Source organism: Brachyistius frenatus, unplaced genomic scaffold (genome assembly GCF_029030835.1).
Source record: "Brachyistius frenatus isolate BFR_SWC_R1_liver_20210118 unplaced genomic scaffold, ASM2903083v1 Contig_87, whole genome shotgun sequence".
Lineage (NCBI taxonomy): Eukaryota > Metazoa > Chordata > Actinopteri > Embiotocidae > Brachyistius > Brachyistius frenatus.
In genome coordinates this window covers 1,062,501-1,072,500 of record NW_027210686.1, presented here as the reverse complement: position 1 = coordinate 1,072,500, position 10,000 = coordinate 1,062,501, and the positions used below count along the sequence as shown (strand labels likewise).

Below are 10,000 nucleotides of genomic sequence, written 5' to 3'. Positions count from 1 at the left end.
TATGACCTCGTTAGGCTCTCCTTTTTCTTTCTTTATTTCTCGGTGATATTCGACCATCAGTTCCACTTGGACAAATACTCAACTAGATTGATATTCTAAAAAAGTAACACAGCAAATCCTCATAATTGATGTGTTGGCGCCGAGTTTCTTGATACATGTCTTCATCTAACAGGGGAGTTATCAATTCTATTAAAAAAAAACTATGAAAATTGGGGTTTTGATCTCTTAATCAATTCTTTTAGCAGTAGTCACATTATGATTTCATCCAGTTCTTAGCTTCGTTGGCAAAATGTAAGTAGAGCAAACAAACATTCATTATGAAGAGTACTTTTTTAAGATTCATTGAAAATTCTGATATTTCAGAAAGAAACTGAGACATCAAGACAAAAAAAATATAACATACAAAATGATGTAGTAAGAGACAGTGATAAACAAACCAAAACATGTTTCATATTGTAAATTCCTCAAAGTACTCTTTGTCTTGAAGACAACTGCGCAAACTATTTTTCGTATCTTAACCAGCTTCATGATTTGCAGTTAACAGTTGAGCCCCGTCAACAGGTCACTTGTGAAATGTCTCGCCTTCCTGATGTGTATGTGGCCGTCAGCTGTGTTCAGCTCCGGCTCCAATAGACTCTCATTCAAAAGACGGCAACCTCTCAGGAAATGATGTCATGATCTAAATTTCCTCCTGATCAGCATGCTGGTGGTCCTTCTGGAAATAATTCCATAATCAATCAGATATTAAGCCTCAAAGTGAGGTATGTTTGAGGGTGAGCCTGGTTTGATTGACATGTCTGGGGTGCAGTCAGGTTTCTGGTCTAGGTGGGCGGGACATAGTGACCAGGGGTTCTCAGTCAGACCCGTCCCTCGCTCCAGATATGGTCAGTTCTGTCTCCAAACACTCAAGATGGCGACGGCCAACACACCAGACTGGAGGCTTCAAAACAGCCATTCAAAAATCAGTGGGCGACGTCACTGAGGGTTGAAACCTAGTGGAGCCGCAGAGTGAAAGAAAAGCAGCCGACGAACGCTCTGCATTTGTGGAACAACTTCAAGACTGCTGGACAGGTTTCAGGTGATGACCTCATGAAGCTGAGAGGGAGCCGCGGTGCAAAGCAAAATGTGCCTTTTCTTAAACAATCTAAATCCTGTCTGTGTTACTTCAGTCTTGATGTTGTCAGTAATGTTCTACAATGTCCTTCACGGGAAAACCAAAGAAAACCCATTAAATACGAAGGTATGTCCAAAGTATTGACCGTTACTGTAGATGTACGGAGTCAGATTGATGCACCAACCAGCGCTGCAGAGACGTACCGTCAGGACGGACAGCAGAAATCTACCATCCATGATATTTAATAACAGCGTCTCTGTAAAAAGACCACGAGGTGCTGAAAAATGAGTCCCTATCAGTTGTTTGTTCATGTGTTAAAATTAATATTTGCCAATTAATAATTACTGATATTAGCTTTAAAAATCCAGCTGGGCTGTAAGAAGTCTTCCAGCCAATAAGACCACACAGGTTGTTCCAAGTGTTTCCTACACGAGCGATTCTGGTTCGGTTTAGGCACAAAATCCACTCGGTTGAAGAAGATATAAGTTTGGGTTAAAATGATGACTTGAATAGTGTTGTGCATTAAAGTTATTAGTTCCTTAAAGTTGTGCAACCTTTGTTGTCATAGCAACATAAATGCGTTTTTTTTTTTTAAATTGTCTCAACTTGTAGCTGGAAACGGTCTCCTGCTAGCCTGGTGCTGCCCAACCCAAACTCACTGGGTCTGGCCAGTCTCCTGCATCCAAGTCCACTGTTATGTCCTTTTGACAAGATACGTAAGGAGGAGCCCCCCAACACTGACCCCCATCATCACCCTTAACAACACTGTGTGGAAACCTTCAGGAATCTCCAGGACCTGAAGAGTCCAACATCAACTCCACAATCTAGAAGGCCCAGCAGAGGATGAACTTCCTGCAGCAGCTCAGGAAGCTCAACCTGCTTCAGGAGCTGCTGGTCCGGTTCTATTCAGCTGCTGGTCCGGTTCTATTCAGCCATAATCCAGTCTGTTCTCTGTACCTCCGTCACCATCTGGTTCGGATCGGCCACCAAACAGGACCCGACTACAATGGACAGTCAGGGCTGCAGAGAACATCACCGGTGCCGACCCGCCCTCCATTCAGGACTTGTACACATCTTGAGTCAGGAAACGGGCCGGTACATCTCTGCAGATCATCCCACCCTGGACCCCCGCTGTTCCAGCTCCTCCCCTCTGGGAGGCGCTGCAGAGCACTGAGCACCAAAACAACACCGGCCGACACAATCAGGCCAAACCCTGTGAAATAACACTGGACCATTTAACTGTACTCCATTACATCATAATGTTTAGGAGTATATGCATTCACCTGTTTAGCTGTATTTATGTCTATTTATGTTTTACATGCTTATTTAAGTTTGTTTCTATGTTTGTACATTGAGAGAGAAGTTACAACCAGACAAATTTCTTGTGTAAACATAACCGGCCAATAAAGTGGATTTGATTGTTTTTGAAGAGGCTGACAGGAGACTTGAGAGTCTGAGACTAGTGAGACCGACACAAGCAACACCAGAGTGGGTTTAATGGAGGCGCTCCGTGTTTCAGCACTTCCTCTTCCAACAGGGCAGGTTTATATTCAGACCAGTGAAGTACACTTAAACATGTGATTACTGGTACTGAGGGAATCAAACCATCTCAATGAGTTAACAAAAAGTGCCAAAGAAACAAAGTTTAATCTTGTTTCAGCCATTATTTATACGCACTTGTCTTGGTGCAGAGCTGACAATTGGGAGGGGGTCAGGATACCGCCGGGATAAGATGACGTCACAGGTCGGACCTATCCATCCATGTATATCCAATGATATCCATTATCTAGACCCGCTTTATCCTGAACAGGGTCACGGGGGGGCGGAGCCTATCCCAGCTCACATTGGGTGAAGGCGGGGTTCACCTGGACAGGTCACCAGTCCATCACAGGGACACATAGAGACAGACGGAAACAAAGACCATTCACACCTCAGGGACATTTGTAGAACCAGCAGTTAACCTGAGGTTCATGTTTCTGGATGGTGGGAGGAAGCCGGAGAACCGAGAGAACCCACGCAGGCACACGGAGAACCTGCAGACTCCGCACAGGTCGGACCTATACTCCGTATAGATTTACATTCACAGAGTCCAGGTTTACACAGAGAGCAGCTTTATTAAAACCCACCGCAGGTCACCGTCGTTGCAGCGTCGCTTTTCACCGCCAGGTTTTTTTATTAGCCGGGAATTTATCAACAGTGACCATATCAGTCGGCACAGTCGCTAATTAGAACAACCTTTTATTTCAGCAGCAGCCCGTGAGAAAAGCAAACAAATGCAAATGAACATCTCAGCGCCGACAATCATGCACTCTTCTTCCAGCACAAAGGACGAGCATATTGGAGGAAATAATACAAAATGAATGCTGTCGATAAAAATGAAAGAGACTGAAACGGCTGAATTGGAAAGCTTCTTTCATCTGGAGAAGAAGATGATTCAGGAAGAGCCTCTCAGACATTCTCCAACCTGATGCTTTGACTATGTCTCTTCCACAGCAGCCAATGAGCAATTAATCAGAGTGAAAAGCCATCAGGAAGTATTCACCTCCTGGTTTGGAGTCATAAATACAGCTCGAATGCCCACCGCTGAACATGCTGCTGGAAACTGAAAAGAGTTTTTTGCAACACCGCTTTTACTCCAACAACAAAATTCAGATGTTTCTACAACAGTTAAAACCTTCAGGACTGAAATGATGAGCAGGTAAACAGTCCAGGACGTCTACAGGGTTCATCACGAGGCCGGAACAATCTGCACCAGGTTAAACACATTAGCACCTAAATTCTTCATTTTGCATCCAACTTCATGCTCCCGTCTCTTGGTGACCCTCAACCCCCCCGACCTGATCCCACCATGAAGAAGTTCATATTTAGAATCAGTGCGACTCACACTTTGTGAAGGTTGTAGGTTATCTGTAGTTATAAGATGCTTCTGAACACCAGGCCTGACTACGAGATGGTTCCAATCATTTCCATTCATCTCTATTAAAACAGCTGGATTACAATAACAGAAGAGTCCTGTTTCTGCATCTTGGTCCATCGTTTGAAGTGTGACTGGCGCTCGTTGATGATGTCATCTGGAGAAGTGGCACCACATCTCACGGCGCTCAACTTCTGATGTTGGACTTTTGAAGAGCATCTATTGACACGGACGTCATGGACGTAACTCCGAAGCCAAACGCAGCAGCAGCAGCACAGAGGCCACATTCTGGTTTTAAACCAAATGCAGATGGTTTTAAAGGCTGGAGTGGAGTGATGTAATATTTTGAACTAACCAATAGACATCCGTCTCGTCACATTACTGTTGTTGAGGTATTTGGTTAACCCCCACCCCCAACCCCCAAACTCCCCGGCTGTCTACAGATGCTGCCTCCACACAGCACCGGTTATGTAACACACACACACACACACACACACACACACACACACACACACACACACACACACACACACACCCCCCCCCCCCCCCCACCCCTATACATTAAGCCTCTACCTCAGAAAACCAGGACACCGGCCGTGCAGCAGAGGTGGAGGAGAGAGAGGGGGGGGAGGGGGCGTCAAAGGAGGTCACGTCTGGCTGCTGGCAGAGATTATGGCTTTGTATGCATGTACAGTACATATAACACGTATGCACCGCTTTGACAGGAGCTTTCTTTGCTTTGTGATTCACTCCAGGAATTTTCACCTTTCTTACGAGCTCTAACTAAATGCTTTATTCTCTCATTGTTGAGGAGAAATCCTCCCGGCACACTGTTCACATTATTTATCTTCACTGGATTTATTAAGTATTGCTCATAAAAGCGTTCTGCTTTCTTCCATGAAAATCCAGCTGAAGGAAAAGCACACAAAGAATAATGCATCTCTGAAAGGTAGTGGAGAACTAATAAAAGCAGCCAGCTACCAAATTCATAACGAAGTTACTGAGGGAAACTCCTGTAAACAGCGAGAGCGCTTCCTCAGTAATTTCATGTCGGCCTGGCTTTTACTCTCCAGGGAAATATTGCTTTCTGGTTCCAGATGCACGTGTTTCGGACTCTGCTGTGCTGACGGTGTTCTGTTGGAAAGTGTCACCAGCATGTCAGAGGTTTTATACAAAATGACAAATGAGTACAAATGTGTGAAAACTGTCCGGTTAGTAGCAGCTGAGGAAGATGAGGAGCAGCCAGACCAGACGTGGAGTGACAGAGAGTCTGGAAGAGATGCAGCTTTTACAATAAACTGAACCTCAGCTGATGACAACAATCAGCTTCTTCAATATGTTTGGAAATAAATCATTTCAGAAATATTTGTTTCCAGCTCCTCCAGTTGCTTTTTTTGTTCAATATCACTGAATATGAAACAACTGAAATCAGATCACAGAGCATTCACAACATGTGATGAACATGTTTTATGAAAAAGACTGTGGGCTTACTAACCACTCATTTGGCTCCAGGGTGTCTCTAACTATGGCTCTGGGCCCAAAATGGGTCACAGAACCACAAATAACCCTTTAATTAAAGCAAAAGATGCTGCCCTCCTCCTGGAAGTCAACAATAACAACAATATTAACTGTCCTCCTGTTGACCACACACACGCGCGCGCACACTCGCGCACGCACGCGCACACACACTACTGGTATGAAGTCAGGACAGGATAACACACACACACACACACACTGTGTCGGAGCAGCTACAGGCTGGGAGCCACATTTCATATTTCATGCCGCCCTGTGAGACACATGCTCCGGGCACACCTCAGCGTGCAGCACCGGCCCGTGGAGCTGCTTCCACCGGTCCGTGGAGCTGCTTCCACCGGCCCGTGGAGCTGCTTCCACCGGCCCGTGGAGCTGCTTCCACCGGCCCGTGGAGCTGCTTCCACCGGGTTCGGTAACTCAACTGTTGTTGTCCCGCTCGCGCTCCGCTCCTCATGTGAAGCGTCGTGAACGCGGCGCAGGACGACGGACACGTGAAGGAAATAGCTGAACAAACGAGGCTGAAATAAAAGCTGCTTTACCGTCTCGGTCGGCGCCAGCTAATGCCTCTCCCCGGTGTTCGCCTCCCCTTCCAGTCCGCTATCAGGTGCGTGGAGACGGGAGAGCCGCTTCCGGTCCGACGCCCGGGACTGCCAAAGTCATGGTCACGGTCTGCAGAGGGAACTCTACAGTTTCCTAGCTCTGTGCTCGGTCCTCCCCCATGCTTGTACAGACGGGTGAATGCGGGTCAGGCGGACGGCTGCAGAGAGAGGAGGATCCGAGGCCAGGATCCACAGCGCCCTCCACCGGCCGGACAAGAGCACTGCATGGGGGGGGGGGGTTACATAATCCCGAGGGCCCGGACAATTAAAGGGGAATGCCGCCACTTTTCTTTGGCAAAGCAAAATAAAGGACGAGAAAAAGTATTCACACTTTTCACTTAACTTCCTTCAGTAGTTGTGTTTATTGGATGATTCCCTGCCTTAGTATTGTACAGAGAGAGAAGAAATGATTCTGGATGCAAATCTCTGAAAAGAAAACGCTGGCCTCTACAAATGGACAACAATCCACAGCAGACCTGAAACTCCACCATGAACTAACTCAGGAAATCCAGGCTGAAGCTTCTGGAACAGCCCTCTGACTCAAACATCATTAAAGATGTCTCAGAAGCTCAACTCATCTGCAGGAATGAACATCTGGAGGGTTTTATTTACTCTTTTTCACTCAAAATGAATAAAATCAACAACACATATTTGTATCTGGGTGACCAAACTTTAGCATACATGCAAACATTTGAGAATAAGTCTGGGAGTTGTTTGAAGGTGATTATGTCGCATTTATTGAGCATTTCCAGCCTAATAAGATTGTATTTAATTAAATAATGACACAATTTATATGTGATTTAATTAATATAATTTTTATTTTGTACACAACTTGAGTTATCGCTACACAAAATGGTAACTGCAGTACGTCAATTTAGTTCATTTCTTCCATGTTTTCATTTGCTGGTGAATATTAAGATGAATATATAATGCAACCTGTAAAATGCTGTAAGGTAACATGTCCTTTATTTCAGGACAGAGGAGAGTCACCTGAACTTTTCACTGTCAATCAAAGAGCAGCGCAGCTGCAGGGAGGAGCCAGCTGTCCGAGGAAAACAGACGAATCGGCTGCTTCATAGGATGGACTGTTGGTCGGTAGCAGTGACTCAGTTTAGTGTCCCGCCGTACATTAAGATGCTGCATCACACACAAAGACACAAAGATAAGCAATCTTCCTTTCAAAACCAAAGTCAGCCTTTGTATTATTCTAAAACTTTGCTCCTGATGTTGTTCGTGACCCACTTTATATAGAGCTGCTCAACATTTTGATCCCTTGTTCTGCATCATATTCGGATGATGTCCCACATTTTAAGAGCAAACACGTGCTTTTCTAAAATCTGGCTTTCATCAAAAGGCTGTGTAGAAATCAGGGTGGCTCTTATCATCAGCATTGAGATGTTTTTTTGTTTTTTTTTAATGTAATAGGTTACAGATCTATGTAATATAATATAAATAACATAACTTTAAAATTATTTCATTAAAGTAATATAACTTTAAATACTTTTCTGACATGTTTTAAAGCGGGCAATAAAGCTGAAAAGTCCTAAAACCTCAATTTAAACTCGGCCGTTTAAACTTCCCAACAGAACTCAACACCAAATATTGTCAAAATTGTATAAAAATAAAACTTGAATTAGAATGGGAATGTTTTGAGTTTTAAAGCACAACCACCAAATCACAAGGAAGTGATAGTGACGCGTCCTCCACGTCTCTGTGTCCGATCATTGGTTTCAGACCTTTAGAGGGAAAAAACAATTCGCACAAAACACGTCATGACTGCTGACGTTAAGGTTACTGCTCTAAAATCATTACATTCAGACACATTCGTCTTTTTAGGCCGTGGGATTATTTTAAACCTTTTCCATGACCTCAGGATTATTTCTGAGTCCATGTTTGGATGGGTTTAGTCGGCAGGGCGAGCATCCACTCCGTCAAGGGCTTGAATTGAAACAGTCTAAAATTTGCCGTTTTTCATGTAATGAGTCTCATAACATGAAAAACAGTAATTTATGTCCCGAGAAAAGTCTGCGGTCTCGGCAGCAAGTCCAAAGCAAGATGAGGCCAATCACTGTCTTTATTCCACACCACACCTCCGCGTGTCCTTGTCCTTGAGTAGCTGCTTCATAAGCTTCATAATCCCTCTTGGTTTGGTGTGTTTGCATCTGTATTTCTCTGAATTATTGTCATTTTTGTTGAAGGTTTGTTGATTTCAGCGTCGACTGGGTGACCAGTTGCTCCACTTCACTGGTAATCCCTCGTCCCGCATCCCCGCACGGTTTCAACAGGCAGCACTGCAGGACAGGCAGTCTCCTAAAATCTGGCTTATGTCCAAGGCTGTGAAGAAAGCATGGACGGCTTTTGTTTGATGTCAATCAAGCTGTGCGACACGGAGGTCGAGGGCAGGTTAGTCTGTCACCATCGTTTACTGGGAAACTTTCATTTTCCTTTCATGCCTACTGTAGCGTGGGAGTTTGGAGAGTTGCATTCAAATAAAATATATTTGTTAGGTCCCTCACATGCTAAAAGTCTAACTTGTAACCTGTGTGGTCCATAATGGCTGTCGGAAAGCCATTATTAGCCAAAGTCTAAATGTTCCATGACATGTCAGTATTAGTAATGAATCCCACATTATCCCACACACACTTGTAAAAGACTCATTTCAACCTGCTGGTCTCGTCTCTGTTCAACAACATTGAGCCAGTTTTTGACAATATCAGACAGAAATGTTCAAAGCAATAGTTTGACATTTTGAAAAATGTTTTTTTTTATTTTTGCAGAGTGTCAGAGGAAGAAATTAAACCGTGTTGGATCCTCAATGTTCTGTTTTGTATGAGATAATGAGCTTTCATTTTTTAATTTTTTTTTAACCTGCATCACCAGGGTGCTTTAATTCTGACACCATCTGTAAACTGGAATCTTTGCTGCTGGGGGTTTTTTTTGTGTGATTATTTTTTGCAAATGGCATGTCATGAATTGTGTGCAGGAGAGCGGAGCTGTTCCAGCATCTGGTCAGCCCTGAAGACCGACACCTGACTTCCTGGTAGAATACCGACAGACAACGAAGAGCCATGCTGCCCTCGTGGAACAAAACCTCCTCCCTTAACAATAATCTTATTCTACATGAGAAATAATATTGAGCTTCAAGCTTACTGTACAATATCTGTATGAGTATGAGAACGTTTCTAACTCCCGGGCAGACAGGAGTGGACCCAGACAGATGTTCAGTTAAAAGAGGTTTATTGATGCGCAGAGGCACAAAAGCAATTTCCAAAAACAATCAGATTAACAGTCCAGAAGTTCCAAACCAGAATAATCAGTCCAGAGGCACAAAAGGAGCAGGCGGGAGGTAAAGAGCCAAGAGGTCATTACACAGAGAACTCAGGGAAACCTGCTGGTACGAAGAGCCTGGAAACTACAACCAACTGGCAAAGAAGTGAAGGGAAGACAGATTATATACACACAAGAGGGCGGGAAGACAATCAGACAGGAAGGTAAGACAACAAACAAGGCACGAGTACAGTTACCAAAATAAAACAGGAACAGAGGACGAGACATCGACAAGACCAAACCAGGAGAACAGAGTAAAGTGAACAAGAAGAAACGAAAAGATCAAACTAAACAACAAGGATGAACTGGGACAGTTTCCTCTTACGGATATAGACAAACCTCGGTTCACTGATGCTGACCAGAATGCAGCAAATCAAATGTGGAGCAAAGAGTTGTATCCAAACTAAAACCAACATATCAATTTACAGAAGCATGGTGTGTGGAGATGAATTGAATGAACTGTAAGTATGGACGAGTGAGAAATGTGCATGTGTTAGTGTTAAAATAAGAAAA

At 44.1% G+C, this 10,000-nt stretch overlaps 1 protein-coding gene across 3 annotated transcripts in view; it reads right to left on the bottom strand.

The window, feature by feature from the left end:
• LOC138627504 (thyroid hormone receptor alpha) overlaps positions 1-6,300 on the bottom strand; it is a 92,548-nt gene extending 86,248 nt beyond the window's left edge. For all 3 annotated transcript variants that reach the window (XR_011311392.1, XM_069709887.1, XM_069709888.1), the window contains exon 1: positions 6,101-6,300. The gene's annotated coding sequence lies outside the window, so the exon portion shown is untranslated. The remainder of the gene's footprint in view (positions 1-6,100) is intronic.
• Positions 6,301-10,000: the final 3,700 nt, after the last annotated feature.